Source organism: Acomys minous (genome assembly GCF_964271855.1).
Source record: "Acomys minous genome assembly, chromosome: 16".
Classification (NCBI taxonomy): Eukaryota; Metazoa; Chordata; class Mammalia; order Rodentia; family Muridae; genus Acomys; species Acomys minous.
The window spans coordinates 32759662-32777411 of record NC_140498.1 but is presented as its reverse complement, the minus strand read 5'-3'; the positions used below and the strand labels follow the sequence as shown (position 1 = coordinate 32777411).

Below are 17750 nucleotides of genomic sequence, written 5' to 3'. Positions count from 1 at the left end.
TCCAAGTCAATTCTAAGTTCTGTGTCACTAGACAACTAAGCAGCAATAATAACAAGGTAAAATTAGGAGATGGTAAGGCAGTGGGCTGTCCTTGCACCTAAGGCCTTTTCCATAGGACCCTGTCTGCCTTTAGTCAGGGTCACACGTCTTCCCTTCTCCACTTTCTAATGCTGGTTATGCTGACAAAATACAGGAGTGATATCAGAACCTCAAAGTCCCTATCTCCTTCTCATGTTTCTCTTAGCTGAAAACTCTGAAAATATATTGACTGAGTGGTGTTAGTTCAGGGAGGCTACTGTGGGTATCCCCCAAGGAAACACTCACTTGGCCTGCAACTCTTCCTTATTCTGTAGAGGAAGAGAGTTTTGGCCCAGGAGTCTCCAGGGCATCTGCTACATAGTCTCAAGTCAGAGACATGGCTCAATTACAGGTTATGGACACAGGCCTTGTGTTAGAAGTGTCAATCTGAACAGGTTGCAAATGTCAAACACTATGTAATAGACTGGAAAACACCATAGACAAGTCCATGGAGTATATGAGATCCTTCAGCATTCACTAGTCCCTTCACTTTCTATACCCAGAGTCATGGGTCTACATCTTGAAGACAAGGAAGTCATTAATGTGTTCCTTTAAAAAAATTTTTTAAAAGGCTAAAGTGTTTGAAATATAATAAGATCATTTTGGAGTCTCCAAGTTATCACAGGATGTTTTAACCTAATCAGGATGAAGCATTGCTAAGCCCGGGAGGGTTTAGTTGTATGCCATTTTCATAACAAACATACAACAAAAACTTGGTCACAGACTACAAAACTACACGCCGACAGGTCAGAGTTCCAGTTCTGCTTAACTACCAGCTGTCACTTATTGAGTAGGAAGCCAAGGGGCTCTAGCTAACCTGCACGTGTGCTAACGTCTTCCCCAGGAAGCAGAACACTTTTTAAACCACATTTCACGTTCTCTATGTAGTCAGGGTAAGAAGGCAGAGGAAGGAAGCAACAAAAAGACATGGTCAAATCTACACAGGAATTGTGTGTGATTGCAACCGGGATATCAGTGAGCACTCACCACAGAGACTGCTGAAAATGCACGGAATCACAGTCAGTGTTCAGAGGAGGCGAAGGGGTGCAAGAATGTTGCTAGAGACAAGAAAGGGATAGGTGTGGCGCCATTCATCTAAGCTTGCCTGTGCCGCCAGGCTCAGGGAGAGCTTGTCTTAAGCAGTGGCGCTGGTCTTGGCAGCACCAACTCTGGAATCATACCAGCTCAGGGGCATGTTTTACCTAAGATCTTGAGTGCATGATCCAAATACTTTGTGTCTCAGTTTTCACTATCTATTGTACAAGGGTCCTTGCAGTACCCACCTCACAATGCTGTTTGCAAAGCCTTTAGACTTTAAGACCAAATGTGTTATATACTAAGATTTCTTGCCCCATTCAATTTCTAGAGTTCCATCAGTACCAGTGTCGGCAAATTGATAACCTCACAAACGTTGGTCTGTAATTTTGTCACTATAAAACGATTAGACTTCAGTATCACTCTTTACATGGTATTATTTTTGTAGATTTAATTTAAATAACTGAAGCATTACCTGTGCTCAAGCCATCTAATGGAGCCTGTGCTGTTGTGTCATGACACAACAAACGTCAAAGCAACATGCAGGGTAGAATTCTGTTTGATCCAACTACAGTCATCTTAAGACATAATCACCATTATGCCCCTGCTTAGCCTTGGTCAATTTCTCTAGCAATTTTCAATCAGGGTGTAAATAGAAGAGATATATGAATAGTGCATGAAACTTTAAAAGCATATATATTGGTTCCAGAAATGTTTCTGAACCTGAGCTTAGATAAGATAAATCAAGTATTCAGCACGGATAGCTAATTTTTCCCTGAGAATCATATGCACCCCTTCTTTTGGTTCAAATTGTAGAACTAGGTTTGGTCATGCTGTGCTCCCCAGGACCACACTTTCGTCAATAAGACCCCAAATTTAATTGCACTGTATGCAATCCTGAGTTAATCAACCTCTCTTTCTTTGGAGTCCCAACCTATTGGTACTGAGAAACTGGCTATTCTCAGCAATACAGAACCCTGTGATCAAGAAAAGGCTAAGATCCAAAGTCTTTGATTTACAATTTTCAACTAACCCTCATTGTCTATATCCTGAACTGCTGCAAAAATAATGAATTTATTTCTTTACATAGAGGACTTCCTTTATAAATTCCAAGTTCAATAAAACCTTTAATGGACCACTCCGTAGTTACTAATATTATACAACATATGATGAAAAGCCACATACATATATTCTACATATACAATGCAGGGTACTGACAGTCTGAGTCTTCCTATAGATACGTATTTTATTCCTGTGTTTTATATGTTCCAAGCCCTGTGATAATTTGACATGTAGCATTTCATTTCATACAAGTAATAAATTATAATTCCTATTTTATAAAGAAAACAATAGTTTAAAAAAAAAGCAAAACATCTAGCCAACGGAAAAGTTACCTTCAAGTGCAGGTCATTTTCAGCTGAGAGCCTGAATATCAACCTTCTAACTTGGCCAATGTAGAGACTGGTTTCTTTCCTCATTCTTCTTCCAGATGCTCTGCACATGCCTCTGAAACCTTCGCTAAGTTCACGGTTTCAGCATACCTTGTTTGGGTCATGGTCTGAAGGGTTCTAAGGGTATTTCCTGTTTCTTGTATGACCTATATAGTACATGGGGATTGGATTTCTGGGTGGTTATTTGTAAAGAGCTGTGGAGAGTAGAGAGATGGGAAAGCAGTAATAAATGCAGTCTGTGTCCAGGCCAGTCTCCCCTGGCCTCCAGCATGCTCTCTCAGCATTCACACACATTTCCCACGAGTCTCCTAAGTTCTAGCCACTTTACTAGGTTCGAGGGGCACTGGGACCAATATGGCATAGTTACAGCCCTAAAAAACTCAAAGTCAAATGGAAAGGAAAATGAGTGCCTAGGGGGAAGAGAAATGCCCATTCCAGCAAGTTCAGGAAGGCTCTTCTGCCTTAAACAAAGAAATACGAGCACAGGGTCTTAAAGAAAGGACTAGGATTCTCGATCAGAAACACAAAACAACTACCTTCCGGAAGGAGGAAACTGGAGTTGCAAAGAGAACGGATACATGTTTGATCCTTTGGGTTTTTTTCAAGCCAACTTTACTATCAGCTACCTTGTGCGAGGCAACATTTATGACTTTATCCTTACAACAGTGATTGTGACATGGACTCTGCCCTCGGAGGAGAACGCATGGCCTGTGTGGTTAGCTAAACTTGCAAAAAGTAAAGAAAACAATCCTAGGGCCAGGTAATTAGTGCTATAGAACAGGTGGAACTGGGAGTTGTAGGCAGGCAAAGAGGAGAACAGCAAGTAGCCAACTCCATGAACAGGGTCTCGGTGTCCAACAGCTGACCGGCAGTGGATTCTTGCTTTAGAAAGGATAAATTAAGCCATTGGTTCTCAGTGGGTCACCCATGGTCCAGAAGCTCAGGGTTACTGGTGGCCTTGCTGTCTTGCTGCAAATGTAAACTGCTGAGCTTCAGACATTCTCTTACTGAATCAAAACCGTTATGGGTGTGGCCGGGGAAGACAAAGTATTTTGTACTTTAACAGGATATTTGAGATATTTTGATGGAAAAATCAAACGCTTCAGGTCCCTAGGCCAGAAGGCGAAAGCAATGGTGTGATGTGGAAAGACGAAGGCTCAAGAAATTACCTTTCTCAGGAAATTAGAGCCTGCTCATGCGGACGTTGGAGGCATCCTAAGAAATACCATTTTAATATAGTATCTGCTAACTTTTCCCTTTCTTTGAGGATGAACAGTACTCAGCACTTGCCTTATATAGTTTCATCTATCTCATAAAGCAATGTAATAGTACTATGCATTCCTCATTTAATGTATGAAGATTCAGAGGCAGAAGAGCGATATGTCACTCGCCCCAGACTAACTACATTTATTCCCAGCATCACATACTGATGCTTTAGTGTGTACCACTTTTGATAAAACATCTCATGTACAGAGAGACTTTGAAGTACTTCCCTGACCCTATTAATGTGTTAGGAAGCTCCTCCAGGCAGAGGCTGGAAGAATCAGCTGGGTGGTATTAATATTTTGAGGACAAGGTCAATTGCCAAAAGGATACTTGATGGAAGAATTTGGGCTATACATTTGCTGTAATAAAAAAATTAAAAAGACTAAAATAAAAAATTTAATGTGTCCACACGTTTCAATATTTCACAATATTAATGCAAGTGAACAAAAGCAGATGTGAGACCAGAGGCTCATTAAAGTAATTATTCATTAGTGGCTTTTCCCCCTCTCTCGTTCTTTCTTTGTTCCTTACCATTACTTTTCAGCCCATTTAATGTTTCCTTGTAGGGTCACAATGTTAATTTTAAGGTTACATTTTAATGGCTTTCTAAATGACACTTTCATTGTAGTGAAATGAATGCTTCAAGTTACTCTTGCAGGTAGAGATGTGCTATTGACTCACAGTTAGAAGGGTATGAAAGCGTCTAAACTACTCATTTAAAATTGTATTAATAACTGCATATTTAAGGGAAGTGAATGAAGGCAGTGATGTTTTCACTAAAACTACTTACTTAGTGCTGGGAAAGCTTCATATAATTTGCCCTTTGAATCTCCTATGGACAACTGCCCTTGCTCAGTTTAAAACAGCCTAATGCTCATTGAGAAATTAAGTTTTAAAAGGGGCTGTGTTTATAGAAGGCTCAACTTTGAGAAATATTTCTGCTTCTGTTAAAAATAAAACAACAAAGTCTCTTTTTTAAAACTTCTGTTTTTATCAAAATTATCCATATTCTCTCCTCAAAGATGTGTATCTGGTGGTACCTTGAGAAATTTTACATTCCCATATAAATTTTCATATGTCAGTCTAGAGAGGACTGAGCCTGTAAATTCCCTTCTGTTTGCCCAATTTCTAGTCCCACTATAAAGCACTGGATAATGAAGAATGTCACATTAGCCATGCCTGAAAACATAAGCAAAAATAGTAATAATACAGCAATCTGGAGCCAAAACCTTTAAAGAATGTCTAAGAAACCCATCTTGCTCCAGGTCACGGTCCAGCGACTCATCTGACATCTTTCTTATTTGCTCAATTGAAGCTTATGTTGTTCATCAGTGGGATTTTTATCTGATGTCATTTTAAAGAAAAATACGATGACTACTGTTTGCCTTGGAAATTCAACAAAATAATTAAAATTTGCAAAATATCTGCAGATGATGTGGGATAATGACATTATAGTTTATTATTAATTATGCAATCAGCATTGTTAATATTAGGGATGAATGTGTTCCTTTTTTGCTTAGGGTTTTTTTTTTCATTTACAAACCCATCTTAAACAAATGAGAGATTAGGGCTTGGGAAATGCGTACTGTTTGCTTTTCCCAGGTCTGTGCTATTTAACAAGTTGGAATTAAACTTCAAAAATACTTGAAGGGGGGATAAAAGGCACAAAAGGTCAAGCTGAAAGAAATATGTGAAATAGAGAGCACATCCTAATCATATGCCAAGAAAGGGAAGAAGCTGAGCCCCAGAGAAGGAAGACATAGGACTAATTTAATGCTGGTGGAGGCATAGTCTACTCTAGGGGCTGCCTCACTGAAGTGTGCCCAGACCTCTGTCTACTCACATGCACCTCTTCCCCAAGCTCTTCCTCATGTCCTCATACCTTTATGTCATGGGAAGGCTTATCTTAAGAATAGTTTATTTCATCTATCTATAGACCCTTGGAGTCCTGGCTTCCCTGGTTTTCTGGGTGTTTTATAAGCTTTGCGTACATATAAGAAGGATGTTATTGGGCATACATGAAGTATTTGGGTAGAGGTCAGACAGGCACCTGTAAATGTTCTCATATTTGACCTTGCTTAAAGAACGCTCTGATAGTGTTTATCATTGTGCACACTAGGCTAGCTGACTTACAAGGTCCTAGGAATTCTTTTACATCTGCCGGGCATAAGACCATAGGAGTGCTGGAATCATGGACACCGACATAGCTTTGTGTGCATTCTGGGTAACCAAAGCCAGGTTCTTACACATGTTCCACACATGCTTTACCCACTGAGTCACCTCCCTAGCCCTTCTGGGGCATTCTGAAGGGAGTTTTCCACCCTGTGAAGTAAGACAACTGGGCATATGCTTCAAAAAAGGTAAGATCTACAGACATCTTAGGAACAGTGCAGGTCGGGATGAAATTAAACTGTGGGACTGTCCTCCTCCTTTTGTATGCCTAAGAGCTCTTTCTGTAGTGGCTGATAGAACATTCTAGAGCCACACTGACTGGATCTTGCCCTTCGCATCTATGTGGCCTTGATCAAGTCACTTACTCTTGGTGAGACAGTTTTTTTTTCCTTTCCATAGGAGGTAACGATTTTCACTTGAAGATATACTATATGAAATAATTTGTAAGTTGTACCCAGAAGACCTACAGTGGTACCTAGGGAAACGGCCAGCACCCTATCCACATTAACTGTCTTCCTAAAGCGCAATGCCAGCTGGATGCATTATCATTCTCATTGAATACTTCTCTGTAGGTATGACTATACAATTTGTAGATAACTTCTAATTTGCTTTAATATTTGTATATGCTGAGTGTAGTGTATGTAAATCTGTGTGTGCATATGTGTGAACATTTGTGTGAGGATGCTTGCATGGAGGTCAGAGAACAACATCAGGTACTGGTCCTCGCTTTCTGCCTTGTTTGATTCAGGGTCTTTTGCTCCCTGCTGCATGCAGCAGGTCAGTTAGTCTTCAGGCATGCAAGGATTCACCTGTGTCTATAGCCCATCTTCTTACAGAGAAGCTGGAATACAGACAATTCACTAGTGCATCTGGGTTTTGAGTGGTTTCTGAGGATTTTAACTCTGGTCCTTGATTTGGAATGGCATGCCCTTTACCACATTGAGCCATCTGCCCAGCCCAATAGTAACTCCCAAAGCACTGAATCAGTGTATGAGAAGTCAAAGGATACAGCAGCCAAGTCTCACCTTTATACAGAGATGAACTAGTCAAGCATTTTATTACATAGGTTCAAGAGTACTGTACTATAGTTAACTAAACAAAGAGGTTTCTTTGACAACCATACCACAATCTTTACTTAGACTACCTGCTTGGTGAGTATTAGCTGAACCCTAAACATACTACTTCTAGGTTGAGGCCACATCCTGTCCGTACTCCAGCAAGTATCAGATTATTATTATTATTATATGTTGTTTCCTCTGCAATTCCACTGCATTCAACTCATTTTCATCTTTGAGCATCTCTTTGGTGCACAGTCCAACTTTGCTGCGTTGTCTAAGTTCCTACCTCCATCCTGAAATATCAATAGTGCTTCTCACAGTACAGCATAGATTAAGATCATCAAGAGAGCTTTACATGGCCCCTTAAACTATAGCTCTAGAGTTTCTTATTTGACCCTCCCCAAAATGCTTGCAGTTTTAATGGGATTCTAGGTGATACTGTCATTGCTCTTCTGGCAATCACTCTATTGCTCTATGTACTTTCCTAGAATCTTTTCATATACCTAGCTGTGTTGTGAAGGCATAGCGTTTCGTTTTCAAAGAACTACTAGCCACTTTCAGCCAGACTCTGATGCCTAGGACACAGTCATGTTGGATGGGCTATTTAATCACTGCTTGTTGCTGTGGCTACTGCATCTCCTATTTTTTCTTTTGCTATTTAACTATCTTGGACTCTGAAAATAATAAGAGCATTAGCAATCAGACTTGTAGACAAGAAAGATGCCAGCTGTCACTTGTAGAACACAGGACAATGATGGACTTTACTAAGCCCATGGCACTGATCATACTTATTGGTATGGTGTTCACATATGAATACTTTATATTCACAAGAGATGGACATGCTATAACACTTACAGCACCTGGCAGAGTACTCCCTTCCTAACAGAAGCTCTAGGAAGTCTTAATGAAAAAGGGAGAAATGAAAAAAAAACTGAGATAAAATACTGATTTCTATAAACATTCTACAAGGCACACAAGACCTCTACGTGTGAAGCTCCTTTCTAGCAGGAACGTATATGACGAATGCCTTTAACAGGCAAGGCTTTATAGAAGGTCATATTTTATATCAATGTTTACCTTCAGTCTAGGAGGAGAAGTATGGCAAGCACATAAACGATGCAACCCCAGGATGCACATAAAACAAAACTATACAGACAGATTGCTATGGGAGTCACAACTTAATATTAGGGAGATGGACTCAGGATGGCACATTGAAAATTTCCTTCTCAACTTATGAGAGTGCTTTGTGGTTTTGGACTCCTACAATTTTGAAGATGAGAGGTACAAAATGAGAAAATCTTACCTAACTTTTAGATGTATAAGTAAGAAATCTGAACTCACAGAAAGAAGAACTCAAAGCCACATGAAGACTGTTTTTAGGAAACTCTTGCAATTTGAACCTGACAGAAGTAGGTGAAGCAGTCTATATATGCACACGCTACTGATCCACATTGTATATGGCAACCTAGGAACATATATTTATGCTAATTAAAAATGTAAATGATATTTACTAATTAATATAACATAAAGTATTTAATGTTATAAAACCATTAAAACAAAATCTACCTTCACAATCACTATATAAATATAGTTGCATGTAAATATATTTATACTTACCAAATAAATATAGTAATTTACCAAGTAAATTTAAATTGTAAAGGAATGAAGAGAATTATTTTATAAAATGATAATGATCTAAAACTATTAGTGCTTAATGATTTCTTTAAGTCTATTTTTTTCTGATGAAATTAGAATATTCACCATCACATTAAGAATGATCTGGAAGGTGGTATAACTTGTGCTGTGTATAAACATATTTGGGTTTCTTTCCCTGTACTTCTGGAAGAATCTTTTGTATTCTCCACAGGCTAGTACACACCACTATATGGAAAACTGAACTGAAGTACCATTTATCTGCAGGGAAGGCTGCACAGGCTCAGTGCTCTATACACAGAAAAGTGACTTGAAGCAGCATTGATCTGTGGGAAACAATTGCACAAGAAGATAAAGCTCAATGTTTTAGAAGCTGGCTTGGAGACGTTAAGAGCAGAGTGGGGTAGCACCACTCTGGTGCAGTTTATATAGGCATGCCCATCCCTGGGTTGTATACCAGGGGACACCCTAAGAAAAGATCTGGGACCCTGGTTTCTCTGAACTCCTCTTTGATGGAGTTATCTTTGTTATCACAATCTACATCATCACAACCTCAAGCAGGCTTCAAGCAGGCTATAATTTTAATCATAGTTCAACAAGAGAGAGGAAAGAACAAAGGGAATTGATTCTGTTTACAGAAAGAACGTAGACGCTGACAAAAGCCTCAAAATGAAACAACTCTTTCATGAGAAGCAGGGGGAAACATGACTGTCAGAGGTCATGGCATCCTCCGTGCACGTCACGTCATCTAACAGTATTAGTAAATAGACACTCAAAGTTTGCATGCTGTTCTTGTTGTGAACGATCCCAAATTCCCAAATACACTTTAAACATTTATATGTAAATCCACATCAAAATACTTCTTGAGGCCCATGAACTTTGAACAAACACCTTGCCAAATAAGAGCTGACCTTAAAATTAGGTGAATAGTAATCTTCTGGGGGAAGAGAAAGTCCTTGACTCATCTCAGATGTGTTGCTTTCAATTAGCTTTGATGCCGACCTCGGTACCATCCTGGCTTTCTAATTCTGACATCCATCAGTCCTTTGAGTTAGGTATTAACCACCAAAGGTCACCATTAAAATGTAAACATGCTATGCGGAGTGGGAGTGTGGACCATTAACATCCATTTACCCATTTGCCTGGATTTACTAAGTTCATAAGCTGTCATTTATGTCACTGGAGAGCATAGCCCACAAGGACCAGAATGTATGAAATAAGTCACTCAGCATAGGCAGGAAATGGGGAGATGAGGTAGCCCAGGAAGGGAAAGGATGACGTAGTTAGTGGAATCTCCACAAGAATCCAGTAGTAGAGCCTGAAGCTTGGTTACTGCAAAACCTGGCAGCACATATTTAGAGAGAAAATTAAAAATCATCAGGATCAGAGTGACACACGAATATATGAAAGCTTGTAAAAAAAATCCCACTGTTTTATTTCTTCCATGTAATGTGTGAGGTAAATACGTCAATAGAGAACCTCGGGACATCAACATCAAAGACTTGCAGGGTGCTTTACTACCGCCTGGGTTTATTTGCAAATTAACGTGTGTAGGACATAGCCATTAGATTGCACTACAGGCAGAAATCTGAAATCAAGTAATTTAATCTCTGCCTCATTTTATCCATCTGCAGAGGGAAAAAAAAATAGCTACATCTATTTCCTCCCAATTCTCACAGGGTTGGTACAAGATTTAAATGAGCCTCACGATCTTTTTTTGAGATTCTGTAGAAGCTGCCTGCAATATATCAAAGTATTTAAACTGTGTTCCCCATTGTATAAATTCAAAGTACTTGTCAGCACCCCATGAATGTTTTACTAAGGTCACTTGAAGGAAACACACTTATTCCAGGTTTCTATTTTCCACTCTAATCTATATAGAGCAAAGTTTTTTGATCCTATCAGCTGTTTGATCTTGGCAGTTATAATCAAGGAGTTTCCTATAAAAAGAAAAGAAAGGGCTTCCCACTCATGGAGACTTTCAAAAGCACTGCACTAAGAACGTGGATACTGAGGGTCTGGCCCCCCTCACTTTTCAACTGCCTGGGGCCTCTGAGCAAGACCCTAAGAGTCCTTTCCCTCTGAGATGGGGAAACATAATTTGGCCCTTGCCCAACTGTCCCGTCTTCCCGGGAACTACTGCTCTCCTCACTGATAATGCCCTGGCCCCGCAGGCTTACTTTCAGTTCCTCAAACATTCAAGCTACTTTTAGCTTTAGGGTCTTTGCACTTGCTGTTCCTACAGCCTGCTACCTACGTCTGTCAGATCTTGGCCTAGCTGGCTCGCTCTTCTTATTCAAGTCCCAGCTTTTTTTTTTTTTTTTTTTTAAATCCTCTTTTCTGAGGCAACTCTCCTTACTGGCACCCCATGATCATCTTTTATTTGTTACATATCACAATCCTTGCTTTCACCGCTTTCAAAATCTGCCTTGTATTATCTTACCGAGGCATCTCGCCATTGTCTGTCTCCGACTGAAGATGGGCCTCGTGCGAGCAGGCTTTTGTCAACACCGGTCAAAGCCAAAGATCTAACACTAAAAACACAAACCTGTAAACAGAAGGCATCAGGACAGGGTTCTTTTAGGCGTTTATCTTTTGCAATAAACGAGTAGAGATTCTTAACAACCAGGTAGCGGGGCTGCCTTTGCAGTCACTCTTCACACGACATCTGTGACTTTACTCAGGTTCACAGGCATTATGACCTAATATTTTTTTTTTTTTATCGCAGAGAAAGGTATTAGAGTCATGTTTGCTTCTGTTCTCCGCCATTCAGCAGGATGGGCATCTTTAATCTCAGGACTCTTTCCTGTAAAGCCAGGTGGGCCCTTTAAGAAGCCATCAGGCAAAATGTGAATGTAATTAGTGATAAAAACTAAAACAAACAAATAAACCTTTTATGCCCTCACACTACTGGCCAATTTCAAATGGTCCTTTAAGATGCTGTTTGCATCTTTATGCCTTAGGGATAATACATTAGGCCAGCATGGTGGCACATGCACCTTAATCCCAGCACCCAGGGAGGTAGAGGCAGGCAGATCACTGTGAGTTGTTGGCCAGCCTGGTCTACAAAGTGCATCCAGGACAACTAAAGCTACACAGAGAAACCCTCTCTCAAAAACAAACAAACAAAACATCACCAACAACAAAAATACTACTACCACCACCAACAACAAAAATAATATTACATTTATGTTTCTTCTACCATTATGTTTATGCCAAAATGATGGCAAGACAAACAAAAAGTGTCAGAAAGTGGGTAGAGAGATGGTTCAGTGGTTAAAAGCACTTGCTGCTCTTGTAGAGGACAGAGGTTGGGTTTCCAATACCTACATGGTGGCTTGCAAACATCTGCAACTCTAACTCCAGTTTCAGGTGATGTGACATCTGTACCTGCCTCAGTGGGCACCAGGCACACATGAAGTACACATACACATACATACACACATACAGGAAAAACACTGATACTCATAAAAAAATAACCTGTCAAGAATAATGTCCATACACCATATCTAGAAAAAAATGGGGAGGGGGCGGGGGAGAAGGCATCAAGAAACACTAGCACTCTGAGTTTATGGGGTCACAGCGAGCATGAATGGCTCAGAAAGCCAGCCCTGTGTGAACTGTTTGCTTTCTTCCTTTTCTGAATGTCAAGGAAGACCAGATGCGACTTTTCAATATTGTGAAGGACAGTAGTTTCTCTTTCTTGATTTTTCTGCCAATTCAAATCCCATTTGGGAATTACACTCAGTGGGACTTGGTTGCAGTCCAGCTGGAAAGAGTGGCCGTTTTCATTCACACTTCCTATTGGGTCCCCACTGCATCCTCCTTGTGTCATCTCATCGTTTGCTCGGTGAGACTTTTCTCATGGGTCTGTTTTTGCTATTCTTGCCTTCCATCTCTCCCTCCACACAGAATGAAACTGCAGTTTATAGATGACGGCACCAACATTTATGGCTACATCACTTTCTGATGCAGCATCGTCCCCTGACTTTTTTCTCCTTCGCGATAATCCTTATATAGTCGATAACACAAACTGCATGGTCTTTCTCACCTAGTCACATCTGACCTTCAGCTTCTCCCTCTCACTGGCATACAAGTTTCGCCTCTCTACCAGAATCTACTCCTCATCCTCATTTTCCAAGTCACAGAGATTTTCCCTACCGGCTAGACCCACAGGTCCTTCACCCCCAAGAAGTCTTCTCTATTTCCAAAGTCCTAGCATCACTGAGGGAATGAGGGGAGGGGACACTGAATAAAAATCTATTAGATCACATCTATTAATCACATCTCCACTTACATTACCTTTTGATTACATTTCCCTTTCCTTCCACCAGATAGAGACGTCAGGAAAGAGGAATGGAGGCATTATCTGCCTCCTTCTCCTGATGCAGTGTTCTCTACAAAATAGATTGCAGTGATGTGAGTGGGACCTCCCCAAATTCAGACTCTGTAACCTAATGAGTAATACAATGGCATGTGGCGGGGGAGCCTTAAAAGGATCAGATCCTTAGGGCCTCTCCCTCTATGATCAAGTACGATTAAGTCCCCTTTAAAAAAGCAAGGCAGATTTCCTTTGTATAATGATAATGATATAGAATCCCTCCCTTACATAGTAGGAGTCCACACCAGACAGTGGCACCGCTGGCACCTGGATCTAGAACTCCCCAATGTATGAGCTATAAGAAATCTCCGCTCTTTCTAAATAACTAAATCCATGGTGTTTTGTCAGAGCACACAAAATGGACAAATCCACAGGTGTTTAATAATCACGGATGATAGTAAATTTTTAAAATGTGACCAATTTCCTGTGTAGGATATTTTCTTGTCTCTGGACTTTCACTTTTTTCTTTTCATTAATAAATCAACAACCTGTAACAGAGTGCTTACTGTGTATTATAAATTCAATATAAATTTTAAATGTGTGAGTTTTATCTTTAAAATATTCCAGTGGCAGGCATTTTTTTTGGTCATATTTCTAAAAGGCTAACTAATTCTAGCTGTGTTTTAATTAAGTATTATTAGTGTTCTTGTTTTAATGAGGAGAACATGAACATAAAGACAGACAAAATACTAGGTCTGGGTGATCCATTTAACAGAGAGTAGGGTCAGAGGTTGACCAGATGGTTCTTGGAATGAAGCACAAGGAATGATGCATAAACAATGGAAGAAACCTAGGATGCATCACTATGGGTGGATTAGGTAGAACTAGTTATTAGATGAAGCCATCAGTCTCTTTTTAGCTCTTTCTCTTTAAACAACCAAAAAACTCTTTCTTCCTTACAATGCTATTTTTCTCAAGCCCATTTTCCAATAAAGATGCAAAAGATGAGAACTCTCTATGAAAGCCTAGAAGAGGACAAAGCAGCATCCAGAGAGCTCTGAGCTGCCCTTGCTAGGCAACATCTGCTCTGCTCCCTCCCTTTTGCTTGTGATATATTGGCACATAAGCAGCATTGATGCTCATGAGAAAAATTACAGTCATCAAGGTTATCCCCCCAAGAAGCAACTCTCTTTCTTTATTAATATGCCTCAGATTGTTGCAACACTACAAAGCCCAAAATAAGTTTTCTTTGATCAATAAATTGTAGACTGAGAAAGAAAATACTAATTTTCCATTTCTTTGAGATCCAACACTAATATATAACAGCACTTTCCAAAAGGGTTCTCAGAAGCCTGATATAGAATTATCTGAAATTACACCTGACTATCCCTACGAGATTGTTCTGTTCTCTACCACTTTGTACCAGAGTCTCCTACGCTGGGAAGACATTTTTTTCTTTTAGAATTCTTTGTGTACAGATACATTTTTCTACTCCGGTACAAGCTAGGTAAAGAAAGCACGAAACAGTTCTCAGTCTTAAGAGGAAGATTGCTTTACACCCTCATCACTGTCTGTATAGGTCTTCAAAACATAATTTTCATATGCAGAGGTACTTCATTTTTAACCCAATATAAAGAATTCCTTGCATACAATAAGATGCATACATCAAAAAACCTACTAACTAGAACATTACATCTAAATAGGCATTATTTTAATGACACAGTATGCATTATACCTTAGGTGTCTTTAATAATATAAAGGAAAACTCATTCCTGGGTTATAGAAGCATCACTAGGTAACAGAACAAACTGGACAGTGAGTGTGAAGATCAGTATGCTGCGACTTATCTTTCCAGGGTTGCATGGCCTCCTAACCCACAAAGCAATGGTCTCAATGTGGGCCTTTGTCCCAAGAGAGACAACTGGCAATTGTGGATGTGTTTTCCAAATGTGGTTGTAGCTGGCTACACAGTAGGCGTTATAGGTGACCAGAGATGTTCTTAAGTACCCAAGAATGCTCCTGTCTCCCATGACACACAATAATGGCTGTCAAAATAGCAAACATGGTGATGCTGAGAAGCCTGCTCTGCAGAAAGCATATGATGATGTTTAAGGAGCCCATTATTTGCTCCTAGAAGGAGTGGCCCAAACAACAAACTCTACCCTTTTCTAACACACATAGTCAGCAGGGATGTCAGCTTCTATCATTTCTCTCACTGTCTTTATAGCTAGGGGTTTTGATCCCAAGGACCAAAGCCCACACAGATGATTCAAAAGAGAACATACAGTTAACTGATTGGATCACTCAGCAAATATTCTGAGCATTTTGAGAATGCTCATGGACCCCGTGAACAAGTAATATAGTGCTTACCAGCATTACTGAGTGTCCACCTATAGGGTCACTAAAACATACATATGAGTGAAATGGGTTAAACTCCTCTGGTACTATGAACTGCAAACTGGACAATGGAAACTGACTTACTCCCTTGTGTATTTATATCAGCTATTTAAAAACATTCTGGTAATAAATTCTTAAAAAGCCAAAAACATCTAGGAAACTTGCTTCTACACATATATACTATATTGTAAATATAGTAAATATTTTATACAGAATCCCAGAAGAAGAAGACATAGTTGGTCGTTTTTGGTTGTTTTGGTTTTGTTTTTGTATTCTGCTTTACTTAGGTTTATTAGAATGGCCTCAAAGATATGGTCAGGATAGAAGGGGAGGGGATTGGGCAGGAAATACAATCATGGCGGTCTAGGCATGGTGGGACCTTAATGGAAGGCTTTTCATTTAAAGCCTGGAGAGAGATCCTTCATTAAGGGATGGAAGGAAGGTGGGAGGGAAGAGATGCCAGGCAAGAACAGCTGCTCCAAAGAGCCCCCAGAAGAGGAGTGGAGGATGCATGTGAGAGAACTGTCTTTAAGGAGCAGCCTTCAGGGCAATTCCCTGAGCAAATCCCCCCCCCCAAAACAAATGAGAAGTCTGACTATACCTTTTAGGGATCACAGGAAACTGCACATCATCACATGATTTAGTTCAATATAGCAGGCATGTTTAAGGACATGGAGAAGGCAGGAATGTAAAACATGGAATACTGTTAGGCCATAGCAAAGAGGGCTTCTTAACTATACTCAAGTGTGGCCTGTTCTCTTCAGGGTATGGGATTGGCCTAAAGGTGCAGGCACCTATGTTCTAACATAGGTATGCATGTGCACAAGCATCTCACAAGGTGTGTATGAGGCTAGAGGACAACGTTTGGGAAATGATTCTCTCCTTCTACCACATGGGTAATCAGTCTTGGCAAGTGCCTTTGCCTGCCGAGCCATCTCAGTAGCCCCACAGAGGTCTAGTTCTTAAGAACAAGTTCTGCTACAGTTGAAAATCACCTGCTTTGAGTTTAAAGCCAAGGCCCTTGAGGCATGCCTTATAATTTCTTACTCCCACCAAAAGACTCCCAGACTGACTCAGAGCAGAAACTCTGGACCCTCCAACCCACAGCTGACCAGGTGACACCAGTGAAGGACCGCATCCCTTTGGAGACTCATCCATCTACAATGCCTGTTGATGAGTGGCTTGTCAAACCTGCTAGCTGCTATCACTCAGCTGGCCTTCAGCCCCATCCTAAGCTCAGCACTGACACAATCCCAAGGGGTTATGTGCATGCTCCACTTGGTTAGGGAGGCCTCCAGGAGAGGTGGGGGCCCTGAGCCAGAGCCTGCAAAAAAGCAGTTATTCAAGAAATGCATGCTGACTTAGTACAGGGATGAGACTATTTCCTTGAGGGATAAATATCCAAGAAAGTCTAAACATTTTATTTATTTGTGATGTCTCCTTGCAGGCTGGATGACAAAATCTCCTCTAGCATTCCTGAATGATAGGATGGAATAAAAAAAAACTGCATTGATTAAGAAGACATGTTTGGAACGCGACATGTTCACAGGAAGGAGTTTGGCCAGGTGTGGTAGTATAAATGTAATTCTAGAAGGTGGGAGGCAAAAGCGATAAGGTCATGGTTTCAGTGTCACCCTAAGCTAGACAGTGAATTTGATGCTTATCTACAGTACATGAGCACCGCCCTGAAATATCCTAGCTAAGTGGGCTAGAGAGATGGCTCAGTGGTTAAGAATACTGGCTGCTGTTGCAGAGGACCTAGGTTCAGTTCCCAGCACATAGTGGTTCACAACTATCTGTCACTCTAGTTCCATAGGATGCAATACCCTCTTCTGGCCTCTGTAAGTATCAGACATATGTGATGCACAGATATACATATATAAAAGCAGAACACTCGTGAACATACAATGAAATACATAAATCTTTAAAAATTATAGCCATAGACTGTTAAATAAATAGGAAAACATTCTGTGCTATTTTAAATACTTAAACTGTCCCACTAAATTTCTATATTGGTTATAAAAGAAGCATGTAATATTTATTATTTTCCCTATTTCGTAAGCGAAGAAGTTAAGGATCTGAGACAGGCGATCTCGAGGAAAGCTATTGAGTGGCTGAAATAAAGGAGACTGTTATTGAATCAATAACGATAACTATAACTATGTTTATGGCTGTAACTATAGTTCCAAACATCTTCTCAACTGATGGCTCATGGAAGTTCCGGGCAGTGCCTCACCCAGGTCTCCTTCCAAAGGGTATCCATTTTGTGTAGTGTCTCTGGGTTTCCATTCATGCAATAGCCAGGCTTGTCCTGAGTGA

General features: G+C 40.3%; 1 protein-coding gene across 10 annotated transcripts in view; it reads right to left on the bottom strand.

The window, feature by feature from the left end:
* TENM2 (teneurin transmembrane protein 2) overlaps positions 1–17750 on the bottom strand; it is a 1331021-nt gene that overhangs the window by 1093881 nt on the left and 219390 nt on the right. Inside the window, exon 1 of one of the 10 annotated variants that reach the window (XM_084761229.1) lies at positions 2508–2645. The exons of the other annotated variants lie outside the window; for them this stretch is intronic. The gene's annotated coding sequence lies outside the window, so the exon portion shown is untranslated. Of the gene's footprint in view, positions 1–2507; positions 2646–17750 lie in introns of those variants that run through there. 10 annotated transcript variants of the gene reach the window in all.